Below are 15898 nucleotides of genomic sequence, written 5' to 3' on the forward strand. Positions count from 1 at the left end.
GACATAGGGAGAGACAGGGACAGACACAGGGAGAGATAGGGACAGACACAGGGAGAGACAGGGACAGACACAGGGAGAGACAGGGACAGACATAGGGAGAGACAGGGACAGACACAGGGAGAGACAGGGACAGACATAGGGAGAGACAGGGACAGACACAGGGAGAGACAGGGACAGACACAGGGAGAGACAGGGACAGACACAGGGAGAGATAGGGACAGACATAGGGAGAGACAGGGACAGACATAGGGAGAGACAGGGACAGACATAGGGAGAGACAGGGACAGACATAGGGAGAGACAGGGACAGACATAGGGAGAGACAGGGACAGACATAGGGAGAGACAGGGACAGACATAGGGAGAGACAGGGACAGACACAGGGAGAGACAGGGACAGACACAGGGGGAGATAGGGACAGACATAGGGAGAGACAGGGACAGACATAGGGAGAGACAGGGACAGACATAGGGAGAGACAGGGACAGACACAGGGAGAGACAGGGACAGACACAGGGAGAGACAGGGACAGACACAGGGAGAGACAGGGACAGACATAGGGAGAGCAAAAACCATAGACAGATTTAAACACAAGCCTGAAAGTTTGAAATTTGCGGCATTAGGCCACTGGGAGCTAATGTAGGTCAGTAAGGAAGGGAGTAACAGATGAGTAGCACATTACGCAGGATAGGAAATGGGCAGCAGAGTTTTGAATGAGTTAACGTTTACAGAGGGTGGAGAATGGGAGAACATTAGATTAATCAAGTCTGGAGGTGACAAAGTCGTGAATCAGGGTTTCAGAGGGAAATGGACTGTGATTAGGGGTGGAGGCAGGCAATATGAGGGTCAAAGAATCTCGAGTAAAGGATAAAAAAAGAGCCAAAACAATAACACCGGTCACAAGGCAGCATAATACTCACAAGACTATGAGATTTGTTGCTGGCAGATGGCAGCCACTCAACATAGAATCAATTCCAATTCCCTTTTGAATGTTACTATTGAATCTGCTTCCACGGCCTTTCAGGCAGCGCATTCCAGATCACCACAACTTGCTGTATAGAAAATGTTTCCTCAAGTCGCCTCTGGTTCTTTTGCCAATCACCTTAAATCTGGTTACCGACCCTTCCACCACTGCAAACAATTTCTCCTTATTTACTCTATCAAAACCCTTCATGATTTTGAACACCTCTATCAAATCTCCACTTAACCTTCTTTGCTCTAAGGAACACAACCCCAGCTTCTCCAGTCTCTCCACATAACTGAAGTCCCTCATCCCTGGTACCATTCTAGTAAATCTCCTCTGGACCATCCTAAGGCCAGAGTTTAACACAATACTCCAGCCGAGGCCTAACCAGTGTTTTATAAAGGTTTAGCATCACTTCCTTGCTTTTGTACTCGATTCCTCTATTTATAAAGCCAAGGATCCCATACGCTCTTTTAACAGCCTTCTCAACCTGTCCTGCCACCTTCAATGATTTGTGTACGAACACCCCCAGGTCTCTCTGTTCCTGCAACCCCTTTAAAATTGTACCATTTAGTTTATATTGCCTCTCCTCATTCTTCCTACCAAAAAGTATCACTTCACACTTCTCTGTGTTAAATTTCATCGGCCATGTGTCTGCCCATTTCACCAGTCTGTCTATGTCCTCCTGAAGTCTGTTACTATCTGCCTCATTGTTTACTACATTTTCGAGTTTTGTATCATCTGCAAACTTTGAAATTATGGCCTGTATACCCAAGTCCAGGTCATTAATATATATCAAAAGAGAGCAGTGATGCTAATAATGACCCCTGGGGAACACCACTGTATACCTCTCTCCAGTCTGATCAACAACCGTTCACCACTGCTCTCTGCTTTCTGTCTCTTAGCCAATTTTGTATCCATGCTGCCACTGTCCCTTTAATCCCATGGGCTTTCATTTAGCTAACAAGCCTATTATGTGGTACATTGTCAAACACCTGTTGAAAGTCCATATACAGGAAACTCTTTTTTATCCGGCACCGGATAACCGAGAGCTATAGTAAAAGATACGGAGAGCTGAGAGCTCCGTATAAAGCAACAAACCCTGTTGCTTGGCAACAGGTGCAGAACAATGGCCACAACTTCCAAGCGTCTCTGTAGCTTAGCAACAGCTGCAGCCACACCCGATTGCACAGCAACAGATCGAGGAAGGCAAGTAATATGTAGTAAAACTTACCTGAACCTACTCCTGAATTTTGCCGGTTAACTGAGATTTCCGGTTATTTAGGTGCCGGTAAATCGAGAGTTTCCTGTACACAACATGAACCGCACTACCCGCATCAACCTTCTCGGTCACTTCATCAAAGAACTTGATTAAGTTAGTCAAATACGATTTGCCTTTAACAAATTTATGCTGACTTCCATTTATTAGCCCATATACTTTTTCAAATGCCAATTAATTTTGTCCCAGATTATTGTCTCTAAAGGTTTCCCACCACCGATGGAAGGCGGACTGGCTTGTGGATGCCAGATTTTTCCCTCGCCCCTTTTTTAAACAGGGGTGTAATATTTGCAATCCTCCAGTCCTCTGGCACCACCCCAATAGCCAAGGAAGATTGGAAGACAGTGGCCAGAGCCTCGGCAATTTCCACCCTTACTTCCCTCAGTAACCTAGGATCATCCCATCTGGACCTGGTGACTTTTCTACTTTGAGGACTGCCAATCTTTTAAGTACCTCCTCTTTATCTATATTCATCCTCTCCAATATCACTACTGCCTCTTCCTTCACTGCTATATTGGCAGCATCCTCTTCTCTAGCGAAGACAGATGCAAAGTTCTCATTTAGTATCTCAGCCATGCCCTCTGCCTGCACAAGAAGATCTTTTTAGTCCCTATTTGGCTCCACCCTTCCTTGAACTAACCTTTTACTATTCATGTGTTTATAAAAGAATTTTGGATTCCCTTTTATGTTAGCCGCTAATCTATTCTCATACCCTCTCTTTGCCCCTCTTCTTCCTTTTTTTTAGATCTCCTCTGTACTTTCTATATTTAGCTTGGTTCTCTACTCTATTTATGGACCTTACAATTGTCATAAGCCTCTTTTTTCTGTCTCATTTTAACATCTATATCTTTAGTCATCCAGGGAGCACTAGCTTTGGATGCCCTTCATTTCCCCCTCTTGGGAATGTGTCTACTCTGTACACAAACCATCTAGTATTGAAGGCCTCCCATTCAGTTACAGTTTTGCCGACCAATCCACCTGGACCTGATCCACTTTCAACTCACTGAAGTATTTTTACGCTTGATTCTACCTTGTCCTTTTCCATAACTATTCTAAACCTGATTTTATGTTCCCTAAATGCTCTCCTACTGAAACATGCTCCATTTGCCCCACTCCATTCCCCAGAACTAGATCCAGCACTGCTCCCTTCCTCGTTGGGCTGGAAACACACTGATCAAGAAAGTTCTCTTGTACACATTTCAGGAATTCCTTCCTCTCCTTTCCCTTTGCACGGTTACTATCCCAGTCTATATTAGGTTAATTGAAGTCCCCATTATCACTACTCTGTGGTTCTTGCATCTTTCTGTACTTTGCCTGCAAATTTGCTCCTCTATCTCCATTCCACTATTTGGTGGCCTATAGTATACACCCAGCAGTGTAATACCACCCTTAATTCTAATGTCCTTGGAATCTGAACCCTTCCCTCCTACTTCATTTCTTTGGTCATACATTTCCCTCCCTTAGCTTAGTCCCTTATCACTGATGTGACACAATAAATAATTCCAACATTACTATCCCTGAACCCTTATTCCTTTAGCAAAGTCCCAATTCTATTCCTTGCTGTGTCATTGATTCCAACATGAAGAAAAACTTCTTGCTGTTTGCCTTCACTCTCCACAATGGTATCCCTTTATTTGAAGTACAAAAGTCTGATCCAAGGCCCAAAGGTAAAGCCTGGGCAATTGGAGATACCCTCAGTGAGCTTGGGAGATAGCCCAACTATTGGAGGCCAGAGAACACAACTGGAAATTCTTCAGCAGCACCTCCCAAACCCGTGAGGGCAGCAGGCACATGTTAACACCACCACCTCCAAGTCACACACCATCCTGACTTGGAAATATATTGGCCGTTCCTTCATCGTCGCTGGGTCAAAATCCTGGAACTCCCTCCCTAACAGCACTGTGGGAGCACCTTCACCACACGGACTACAGTGGTTCAAGAAGGTGGTTCACCACCATCTTCTCGAGGGTGACTAGGGATGGGGCAATTAATGCTGGACTTGCCAGCGACGCCCACATCCCAGGAACGTATAAAAAAATAAGAAATTAACCTTTTAAAACATTACACACAGACTTTTCCAATATATATATATTGTTAAGTGACAAAATGTGACTGTTTAAACTGAATAAAACAATATCCCTACCTCCAAACTCCACTAAAGACCTTCCCGCTTTTTCTGAGCCTGCCAACAAAATGGCGCCCTGCCTCACGCGCTGTTGCGACACAGCATCTTTCCCACCGCGCTCGGGTGTTTCCGGACGGCCCGGGCACCGCTCGGGTATTTCCGGACGGATTCGGCATCGCTCGTGTGTTTCCGGACGGATTCAGCATCGCTCGGGTGTTTCCGGACGGCCCGGGCACCGCTCGGGTGTTTCCGGACGGCCCGGGCACCGCTCGTGTGTTTCCGGACGGATTCGGCATCGCTCGTGTGTTTCCGGACGGATTCAGCATTGTTCGGGTATTTCCGGACGGCCCGGGCATCGCTCGGGTGTTTCCGGACGGATTCGGCATCGCTCGTGTGTTTCCGGACGGATTCGGCATCTCTCGTGTGTTTCCGGACGGATTCAGCATTGTTCGGGTGTTTCCGGACGGCCCGGGCATCGCTCGGGTGTTTCCGGACGGCCCGGGCATTGCTCGGGAGGGGTTCGGCTTTCCTCGGCCGCGGCTCGGGCTCTGCGGGGGGCTGGTTTGCGTTCGGTTTGCCCCGAGTGATGGCTGGCCTTCTGTGGTAACGGGACGGGACAGGAGGAGCGGGCGGACCGAGCCCGGGACATGTCAGCGCTCTCCGGCCGCACAGGTAACAGCCCGGCTTCAGGGAGCGCGCTGGGCCGCCGCACCCTCCCTCACTCCGGGGTGTCACTGTAAGTTGGCGGCCCGGCCCCTCTCACTCCTCGCCGGCTCTTTCACCACAGCACGGCCTGTGGTACAGGTGAAGCCTGGGGCTAGTCTGCAAAACCCTGCCGCTTCCCGAGCCTTCCCCCAGCAGCTGCTCCAGCACATTAGCAATCAAAACAGGGAACGGATAATCAACATTGAATATGGTTCATTAATAAATTAGCAAGCTTTCTTTATAAAAAAAATTTACAGCTTGCTCTTGAGATTTTAGACCAATATAATTGTATTTTTTCTGGGGAAAAATTGCTGGAAAGAAGACTTGTAGTGGGATTTTTTAAAGTTTTCCCTGTAATCAGAGCTGGAATTGTGAGGGGACAGAGCGAATGCAACGGCTCGGCAAAATAAAACTAGTGCTCGGGCTGGAGCCGACTGATCACTGGGGCTAAGACCAACCCTTCCGCCTTCATGTTGTTTACAGGCACTTGGTGTTCTTATCAGCATTTCTTTATTACATACATATGCTATGATGATGATAGGTAATTTTTTTATCCAGACAGATCATTTTTTTTACGATTATTGAATGCAAGTTAATCAAGTTCGTTTCTTTCCCTTATAAAACTTTTGTATTAAAGTGACTTGCTATTTTTAATCATTTCATTCAAAATTTTAAAAGTAATGTTGAAGGTGTAATTTGTTGTTTTCAATCATATTTTACATTGGGCATATGTGATGCAACCTGTGTTTTGTAGTAACTTTGGGACAGAGAAAGGTTGGATTTTCTAATGAGTGATTACATAAAGCCTTGTTTACATAAAGACAAAAACAACCATGAGGTTGTCCCAGAACCATTCCTCGCTTTGTTACTATAAATGACCTCCATTGCTGAGTTCCATATACCGTGTTGTCATGAATGTTTTCGTGCTAGCTTGGCTCAGTGGTAGCACTCGTCTCTGGTTCTCTCTCGACCCCTCCACTGTCTGAGTTGTCAGACTGCCTGTCCAACATCCAGTACTGGATGAGCAGATATTTCCTCCAACTGAATATCGGGAAGACCAAAGCCATTGTCTTAGGTCCCCGCCACAAACTCCGTTCCCTAAACACCGACTCCATCCTTCTCCCTGGCAACTGTCTGAGGTTGAACCAGACTGTTTGCAACCTAAGTGTCATATTTGACCCCCAAGATGAGCTTTTGACCATATATCTGCAGCATCATTAAGGCCGTCTATTTCCACCTCCGTATCATCGCCTGACTCCGCCCCTGCCTCCGCTCATCCGCTGCTGAAACCCTCGTCCATGCCTTTGTTACCTCTAGACTTGACTATTCCGATGCACTCCTGGCCGGCCTCCCACGTTCTAATCTCTGTAAACTTGAGGTCATCCAAAACTCTGCTGCCCGTGTCCTAACTTGCACCAAGTCCCGTTCACCCATCACCCCCTGTGCTCGCTGACCTACATTGGCACCCGGTTAAACAATGCCTCGATTTTAAAATTCTCATCCTTGTTTTCAAATCCCTCAGTGGCCTCACCCGTCCCTATATCTGTAATCTCCTACAACCCTCTGAGATGTCTGCGCTCCTCCAATTCTGGCCTCCTGAGCATCCCCAATTTTAACCACTCTAACATTGGTGGCCATGCCTTCAGCTGCCTGGGCCCTAAGCTCTGGAAATCCCTCCCTAAACCGCTCCACCTCGTCGCCACTCTTTCCTCTTTTATGTCGCTGCTTAAAACCTACCTCTTTGACCAAGCTTTTGGTCATCTGTCCTAATATCTCCTTATGTGGCTCGGTGTCAGATTTTGTTTGGTGATCACTCCTGTGGAGCGCCTTGGGACGTTTTACTACGTTCAAGGCGCTATAAATACAAGTTGTTGTTGTTCAGAAGGCTGAGTTCAAGCCCCACTCTAGGACTTGAGCACTCCTATCTAGACTGATAGTCCCGTGCAATACTGAAGCAGTGCTGCACTGTCGAAGGCACCATCATCTCGGATGAGATGTTAAACCAAGGCCCTGTCTGCCCGCTCAGGTGGATGTAAAAGATCCCATGGCATTATTCAAAGAAGAGCAGGTTAATTCTCCCTGGTGTTCTGGACAACATTTATCCCTCTATAAACACCACCAAAAATATTGCTCATTGTGTGAAAACTTTTCGCTCTTCCAGTTCTGGCCTCTTGCACATTCCCAAGCTTCATCGCTCCACCATTGGTGGACGTGCCTACAGCTGCCTAGGCCCTAAGCTCTGGAATTCCCTCCCTAAACCTCTCCACCTCATCACCACTCTTTCCTCTTTTAGGCAAATGGTATGTTGGCCTTCATAGCGAGAGGATTCGAGTACAGGAGCAAGGACGTCTTGCTGCAGTTGTACAGGGCCTTGGTGAGACCACACCTTGAGTATTGTGTGCAGTTTTGGTCGCCTTATCTGAGGAAGGATGTTCTTGCCATGGAGGGAGTGCAGCGAAGATTCACCAGACTGATACCTGGGATGGCAGGAATGACGTATGAGGAGAGATTGGGTCGATTGGGCTTATATTTGCTGGAGTTTAGAAGAATGAGAGGGGATCTCATTGAAACTTATAAAATTCTAACAGGACTAGACAGATTAGATGCAGGAAGGATGTTCCCGATGGCAGGGGAGTCCAGAACCAGGGGTCACAGTCTAAGGATAAGGGGTAAGCCATTTAGGACAGAGATGAGGAGGAATTTCTTCACCCAGAGAGTGGTGAACCTGTGGAATTCTCTACCACAGAAGGCAGTTGAGGCCAATTCATTAAATATATTCAAGAAGGAGTTAGATATATTTCTTAATGCTAAAGGGATCAAGGGATATGGGGAGAAAGCAGGGACAGGGTACTGAATTTGGATGATCAGCCATGATCTCATTAAATGGCGGAGCAGGCTCGAGGGGCCGAATGGCCTACTCCTATCTTCTATGTTTTATGTCGCTGCTTAAAACCTACCTCTTTGACCGAGCTTTTGGTCATCTGACCTAATATCTCTATGTGGCTCGGTGTTAAATTTTATCTGATAACGCTCCTGTGAAGCGCCTTGGGACATTTTACTATGTTAATGGCGCTAAATAAATGCAGGTTGTTGTGTGAAAATTGCCTGCCACACTTGCTTACTAAACAAGAGTGACTACACGTCAAAAGTAATTTCTTGGCTGTGAAGCACTTTGGGACATCCTTAGGATGTGAAAGACGCTATGTAAATTCAAGTTCCTTCTTCGTAAAGTGTTCTGATGACTGTGTGAATTTTCTATACAATGTCCATTTGAACTGTGAAAAATAGGAATCGTGCAATTATTGATATTGGTCTTCCCAAACTTGGGTTGAGAGAGCATTTTCGCTGTACATTATTGGATGAAGTATTAATGATGGGGGAAGCAATTTATAAAATTATTTATTTTATTAATTCTTGGGATGTGGGCATTACTAGCTACCACTTGAGTGGCTTACTAGTTCACATCAAAAGGCAGTTAAGAGTCAGCCGTGTTGGTGTGGGACTGGCTGACACATAGGCCCAGACCGGGTAAGGACGGCAGGCTTCCTTCCCGAAAGGGACATTCGTGAACCAGTTGGGTTTTTACGACAATCTAAGAGCTTCATGGTCACTTTTACTGAGACCAGATTTTATTTCTAGATTTTATAAACTGAATTCAAATTCTCAAGCTGCCAGGGTGCGATTTGAAGTCACGTTCTCTGGATTAATAGTCCTGTAACATAACCACCACACCCGCAGGTGATAATTTAAAGAATATCACACACACAGTTTCTCACATAAAATTGATTGTAGAGTTAGTTTGTCTGTTTTTTCCTATCGTTTATTGGTACTAATATGCTAAATATAGAATCATAGAAGTTAACAGCACAGAAAGAGGCCATTCGGCCCACCTTGTCTGTCCCAAATATGTCTCGCTTGCTCCAGAAACGACCAAGACCAGAACATATCATTGATTTTTTGGACGTATGGCTGGATTGACAGCATTACTCCTATAATCTTTGCCATGACAATGCAGTTGATGTCAGGAATTTACCCATCCAATTGCTGCATGGGATTGTGTAGGCTGAACTACTTTGTGCTCGAGGCATTTTAGGTTTTTTGGAACTGAAGCTCGGTGATTTTCTTTCCTCTCCTGTATCTCACACATGCGAAAGTCTGTTTTTCATACAGCCCAGTCCCACCAGAATCAACAAGTACCCCTTCTTGATAAAGGGAGGAAAGGTCCCACTAAAGCTGATACTGGGATTAGAAAAATAAAGCAGTTTTAAATTCAATTATAACTTTAGGCAACAGACAAAAACTGCCTCCTGGATTGCCTACTTGTTACAGCAGACTTCCAATGACCTGATAAATTTGCCCCAATAGACCTTTAGAAAGTCTCACAGCCACTCTAGTGGGTGGAACACTAGCACATTTCAGAAGGACACAACAAGTAGTAACGTATCTTTAATGCCATTGGTTTGCTGGAATATGTACTGGCGTCCCAGCAACATGCCTGTACGAGTGGTTATTTGTCTTTGGGAAGCATCATCCGAGGCGGCACTCGGTCTCCCAATGCCTCAAACTGATTTGCACCCTGCAGAAAATGGATGTCTCGTGTCTTTATTTGGCAGAGCCTAATCACAGACACATTAGAGAAAAGCAAGATCTTTCTGGAACTTTTCATTTGCCAGCTAATTTCTGGATGCAATTTAGGAATATACTGGACTGGAAAAAACTATTCTGGTCCATCTGACTGGTCCCAGAAAGATTTGCGCCCCTATATTCTTACAAACTCACAAGTCTCTTGGTGGTGTCCAGGCTGATTGGTCGCACCAGATAGATATATTTATAGGACGATAGCAAAATACTGCAGGTGTTGGAAATCCGAAATAACAACAGAAAATGCTGGAAAAACTCAGCAGGTCAGGCAACATCCGTGGAGAGAAATTTGAGTTGACGTTTCGGGTCGAAACCCTTCTTCAAAACTTCTTGAAGAAGGGTTTGACCCAAAACGTCAACTCAAATTTCTCTCCACGTATGTTGCCTGACCTGCTGAGTTTTTCCAGCATTTTCTGTTATTTTAGATATATTTATATATTTCTTGTGGAGGTTATCTAGTCACTGGGCATTGATTTAATTATATTAATTTGTTGCACCTACCTGAGAATGGAGTGCTGAAAATTCTTTGTTGCGTATACAACAATAATTAGATTGAATTTTCTGATTAATCAGATTGCAGAACTGTCTTGGCAGCAGAAAATGCCTGAAGTATGCAGCAGGTTTGTGAACATTGATTTTTTGGGTGCAGACCCTTGGTCTGAAGTGGAGAAGTTAGGGTGAAAAGTCCCCACCCCCGAATGTTAACCCATCTTTGCTCTTTGCTAATGGACCTGTTGTGTATTCCAGCATTTTTTGTTTCCATTTCACATTTGCAGTGTTTGTGTGCTTTTAGTAGAATTGACATGGCGCTTGCTGCTTCTGCTGCTGGATGGTGCAATAACAAATTGTACCCACAACATAACTGAAATGTTTACTGCGTTGATCAGATGCTCCAGAGTCATTGCAGGCCTCAGTTAGCTGTTGGTAGCAACTAGATAGTAACTCCTAACCATCTTGATACAAGGGGTTATGGCTCAATGAGGTAACATGGTGAAATTCAGGAATGTGGGCTGTAAATATCTGGTAAGCGCTATGCGATTTCAATTAAAATAATTTGGATACTGTTAAGTTGCTTGTAGTCCTCAACTGAATGCTGCTAATGTGTTTTATGCAGAACTAGAATCATCGAATGATGCAACACAGAAGGAGGCCATTCGGCCCATCGTGTCTGTGCCAGCTCTTTGAAAGAACTCTCCAATTCATCCCAATTTCCCCAGAGCCCTGCACATTTTCCCCCCTTCAACAATTTCTCCAATTCCCTTTTGAAAGTTACTATTGAATCTGCTTCCACCGCCCTTTCAGGCATCGCGTTCCAGATCATCATAACTCGCTGCGTAAACATTTTTTCCCCTTGTGTCACTCCTGGTTCTTTTCCCAATTACCTTAAATCTGTGTCCTATGGTTACCAACCCTCCTGGAAACAGTTTCTCCTTATTTACTCTATCAAAACCATTCATGATTTTGAACACTTCTATCAAATCTCCCCTTACCTTCTCTGCTCTAAGGAGACCAATCCCAGCTTCTCCAGTCTTTCATCCCTGGGACCATTCCAGTAAATCTCCTCTGCACCCTCTCCAAGGCCTTTACATCCTTCCTAAAGTGCAGGGCCCAGAATTGGACACAATACCCCAGTTGAGGCCAACCAGTGTTTTATAAAGGTTTAGCATCACTTCCTTGCTTTTGTATTCGATTCCTCTATTTATAAACCAAGGATCCCATACGCTCTTTTAACAGCCTTCTCAACTTGTCCTGCCACCTTCAATGATTTGTGTACGTACACCCCCCGGTCTCTCTGTTCCTGCACCCCATTTAAAATTACCATTTAGTTTATATTGCCTCTCCTCGTTCTTCCTACCAAAAAGTATCACTTCATGCGTTAAATTTCATCTGCCATGTGTCTGCCCATTTCACCAGTCTGTCTATATCCTCCTGAAGTCTGTTACTATCCGCTTCATTGTTTATTACATTTCTGAGTTTCATGTCACCTACAAACTCTGAAATTGTGCCCTGTATACCCAAGTCCAGGTCATTAATATACATCAAGAAGAGCAGTGGTTTCTTTTGAGTTCAGTGTTATAGCACCATTTGTTGAGCTGACTTTAAATATTCCTCTGACACGCGCTCAAGAATGAATTGTAACTGAAATTCCTAACGTTCCCCTTCTGTCCCCTTCTCGTGTTTCCTGAAGGCACTGACTGTTTCAGTGGAGTGCAGTTCCAAGAGCATCGAGTGCCTTTGATGCCTTGCCCGGGGTAGTTATTCCCGTATAAACCTGGACAGTGAATGCTGCCTGGCTATTCGACTGGGGATGATCTCGCAGCTGAGCCTGATTCTGTCCACCCATACTACACTCGCTCACTCTCTGTCTCTCTCTCTCTGTCTCTGTCTCTGTCTCTCTCTCTCTCTCTCTGTCTCTGTCTCTGTCTCTCTGTCTCTGTCTCTCTCTCTGTCTCTGTCTCTCTCTCTCTCTCTCTCTCTGTCTCTGTCTCTCTGTCTCTGTCTCTGTCTCTGTCTCTCTCTCTCTCTCTCTCTGTCTCTCTGTCTCTCTGTCTCTGTCTCTCTGTCTCTGTCTCTCTGTCTCTGTCTCTCTGTCTCTGTCTCTCTGTCTCTCTCTCTGTCTCTCTCTCTGTCTCTCTCTCTGTCTCTCTCTGTTTTGAGGGGTGCAGAATTTTGTGCTAACATCAATGTGCTGTTTCAGTGACCATGGGGTGCAGCCTCGGCTGAGTCCGAGTCTGCAACGTTTGGAAAGGTCAGTCAGTTTATCAAACAATGCCGGATTTGGCAGAATTAGCAATCAAGTTCAATATCCATCTGCCACGCAGTATTAATGTTAGGCCTTGTTTCTACAGTATTAGTAGATTTTATATTCTTGGACCGAAACATTAAACAGGAGTAACTAAAAAGTAGTTGCATAGTTCATTTTCTCCAAATTATCGATTTATGTCAATTCAAAAATATTTTGCACATGGTATCAGTGGTGAAGATTCACATATCAGTTATGCCTGTCCAACTCAGCCGTGCCTCAATGGTCGCACTCCCACCTCTGAGTCAGAAGATTGTGGATTCCACTTTCACTCCACGACTTGAGCCCATAATCTCAGCTGATACTCTAGGGCAGTACTGAGAGCACTGTCTGAGGTGCCGTCTTTCAGATGAGAAATTAAACCGAGACCCAGCCTGCTCTCTCAGGTGGACATAAAAGATCCCATGGCACTATTCAAATAAGAGCAGGGAAGTTCTTAGCGGTGTCCTGTTTTAGTGATCAATGAACATCACTAAATCAGGTTATCTGGTTATATATTTCATTGTTTGTGGGACTTTGCTATTTGTAAATTAGCTACTGTATTCCATACATTCCAACAGTGACTGCACTTCAAACATACTTCATTAGCTGTGAAGCATTTTGGGCCATCTTGAGGTTGTGAAAGGCGCTATATAAATGCTAATTCTTTTTATCTCTATCCTGACCTGTGTCATTGCTGGAAACTCAGTCTCTTGTACTAAGAGGTTTGAAGCGCCAGTGTTAGCCACCAGTTCCAGATCCTGTGTGACAGTGCCTTGGAAAGAGTTCCCTTCCAGCATGATTATCTGCCCCCGCTCCCCATTCCATCATTGTGCCCAGGCAAAGACTGTGTTACTGTACGGTTGGAAACCCAAGTCTGGCTCCTGGGCTCTGAGAAGCGAGAGGAAAAGGAGAGATATACAGGAAGAGCGGGGAAGGAGAAACGTGCACATATAGGGAGATGAAGTTTGAGAGAGGTGTATATAGAGAATGTGGGAGAGCGAGGAAAAGGACGTTGGAGACAAATAGAAATGATTGACTGAAAAGGTTTGCAAGCCAAAAAGAGATTACTAGTCCTGTAATATAACCAGGGTTATGGTGGTGTAGTTATGTTACTGGACTAGTAATCCAGAGGCCTGGACTAATGATCCATAGAACATGAGTTTAAATCCCACCATTGCAGCTTGACAATTTAAATTCAATTTAAAATATAAAAACTGGTATCAGTAAGGAAGTGACCATGAAAGTTGTTGGATTGTAGTAAAAACCCAACTGGTTCACTAATGTCCTTTAGTGAAGGAAACCTGCCGGCCTTACCCCTTCTGGCCTATATGCGACTCCAGTCTCACACCAACGTGGTTGACTCCTACGTGCCCTCTGAAGTGGCCTAACCATCTGTGTCAAAAAACTGCTGCAAAGCTAGAAGACCCACCACCACCACCGTCCACTCAGGATGGACAATAAATGCTGGCCCACATCTTGAAAGCAAGTTTTTTTTTTAAATGGAAAGAATTCCAGTATAGAACAGGAAGAGAATGAGAGAGAGATTTTTGACAGTGTATAATGTCAGTGGAGATCAACTAATGTTAAGCAGTTTAAAGAGTGTTAACCAAGCATTAAACGATGGGAAGCTGTGACTTGCCAGCCAATACTGCAGTACAAGCTCCCACTGTCTCTCTGCGCCGAGTAACCAATGTTGTTGCTATGATTTCAATAGAGCTAAATAGTGGGTGCAAGAAATGTTTTCACATCTGGACTATAAGCACTTTAACACCCAACAGCACAAATAAAGATTTGTCTGGAAAGAACTATATAATGCTCAACACTTTTAATTACTTTTGTATCTCTCAACTGCAGTCATTTTATAATGTCAATTAAGGAGAGATAAGATTTGTATTTAAGTATAAATTTACCATAATGTGCGAGTAATATTCAGATTTTTTTACATAGAAATTTTCTCCTCAGTCTTAGCTGGAACCTGTCAGAACCTGTAAATCTTTCTCAGTGAAGAAGTGCAGATCATGCTGTGTTGTACACTGTGCCATTCAGATCAATATAAATTAATCATTTGATAATCCTAAAGGAAATGAGAGTTAACTGCATGAACTCAGAATAACGAGATAAAACGTCAAGAGGTCTTTCTGCTTATTCCACTTGCTTATTTACATCCATGTCCTGAACTCTTGAGTGTTTTTGTCTTATTCCTCTTTGGTCTGATGCAGGTAGTCTACATATTGGGAATATTTATATCAGTAAAGTCAGCAAGGGTTAGACCACACTTGGAGTACTGTGCATAGTTCTGGTCTCCATATTACAAAGGATATCGAGGCACTGGAGAAAGTTATATCCTCAGTTTGCACTATCAGGACAGATTGAACAGGCTGGGGCTCTTTTCTCCAAAAAAAGAGAAGACTGAGGGGTGAGCTGATAGAGGTCTTTAAAATTAGGAAGGGGTTCTATACGGTAGATGTAGAGAAGATGTTTCCACTTGTGGGGCAGTCTAAAACTAGGGGCCATCAATATAAGAGAGTCACTAATAAATCCACTGAGAAATTCAGGAGCAACTTCTTTACTTAGAGAATGGTGAGAATGTGGAACTTGTTACCACAGGGAGTGGTTGAAGCGAATAGTATTGATGCATTTAAGGGGAGGCTGGACAGGCAAATGAGGGAGAAGGGAATAGAGGGTTATGCTGATAGAGTTAGATGAGGAAAGACAGGAGGAGGCTCGAGTGGAGCATAAACACCGGCCTGGACTGGTTGGGCCGAATGGCCTGTTTCTGTGCCGTATACCCTGTGTAAAAACTTTGATGCTTTCTGGGCTGAGTGGCTCCGAGCACCTGGCTCACTTGAAGTCTTGCCTCATGCTATTTCAATGGAACCGTAGGGGAACATTCCCTATCGTGGGGATAAGACCTTTTCAAGGTTCTCTATACTAGCAAGAAATTTTGTTTTCAAGAACATGTCAAATTTAAGGTAAGTTTATCATCTTGTACAAAAATTAGGGAATATTTTAATTATAAAGTGCTGCCCCTTGATTTTCCTTCCTCTGGAATGATGGACAGTTTCGGGGAAGATATTTTGTGTAGCGTTCCCACTAATGACGAATTTCCATTTAATTGACATCAGTTGGGAATTTTGCTGACTTTCCATTGTCCCAGTCATTATATATCACTAAAGCAGGATGTCATGTCAGCGGCTGGTCTGGACAACATGCCTGTTACCAGACTATCTGCAGCTAGATATCCTTAAAGCATATACATCATAACAAACAATAACTATAACACGCTTCAGTAAGCATACAGAGAGTTTTTTATAATGGTTGAATGCTGAAGCAGTTTTGTAGACTTGATTATAACTTGTAAATAGGTAATTGTTTATAAGGAAGTCTGTTTGAATGAAAATG

At 44.3% G+C, this 15898-nt stretch overlaps 1 protein-coding gene across 5 annotated transcripts in view; it reads left to right on the top strand.

Moving 5' to 3' along the window:
• The first annotated feature begins 4850 nt into the window (after positions 1–4850).
• The window catches only part of ralgapb (Ral GTPase activating protein non-catalytic subunit beta), a 123721-nt gene continuing 112673 nt past the window's right edge, over positions 4851–15898 (top strand). For 4 of the 5 annotated variants that reach the window (XM_086005930.1, XM_086005931.1, XM_086005932.1 and 1 more), the window contains exon 1: positions 4852–5037. The gene's annotated coding sequence lies outside the window, so the exon portion shown is untranslated. Of the gene's footprint in view, positions 5038–15898 lie in introns of all 5 variants that reach the window. The other variant, XM_086005929.1, reaches the window with a different exon arrangement.

The sequence above is a fragment of the Somniosus microcephalus genome, chromosome 13 (assembly GCF_052327205.1).
Source record: "Somniosus microcephalus isolate GS21.2 chromosome 13, FLI_Smic_1.0, whole genome shotgun sequence".
In the NCBI taxonomy this organism is placed as follows: Eukaryota; Metazoa; Chordata; class Chondrichthyes; order Squaliformes; family Somniosidae; genus Somniosus; species Somniosus microcephalus.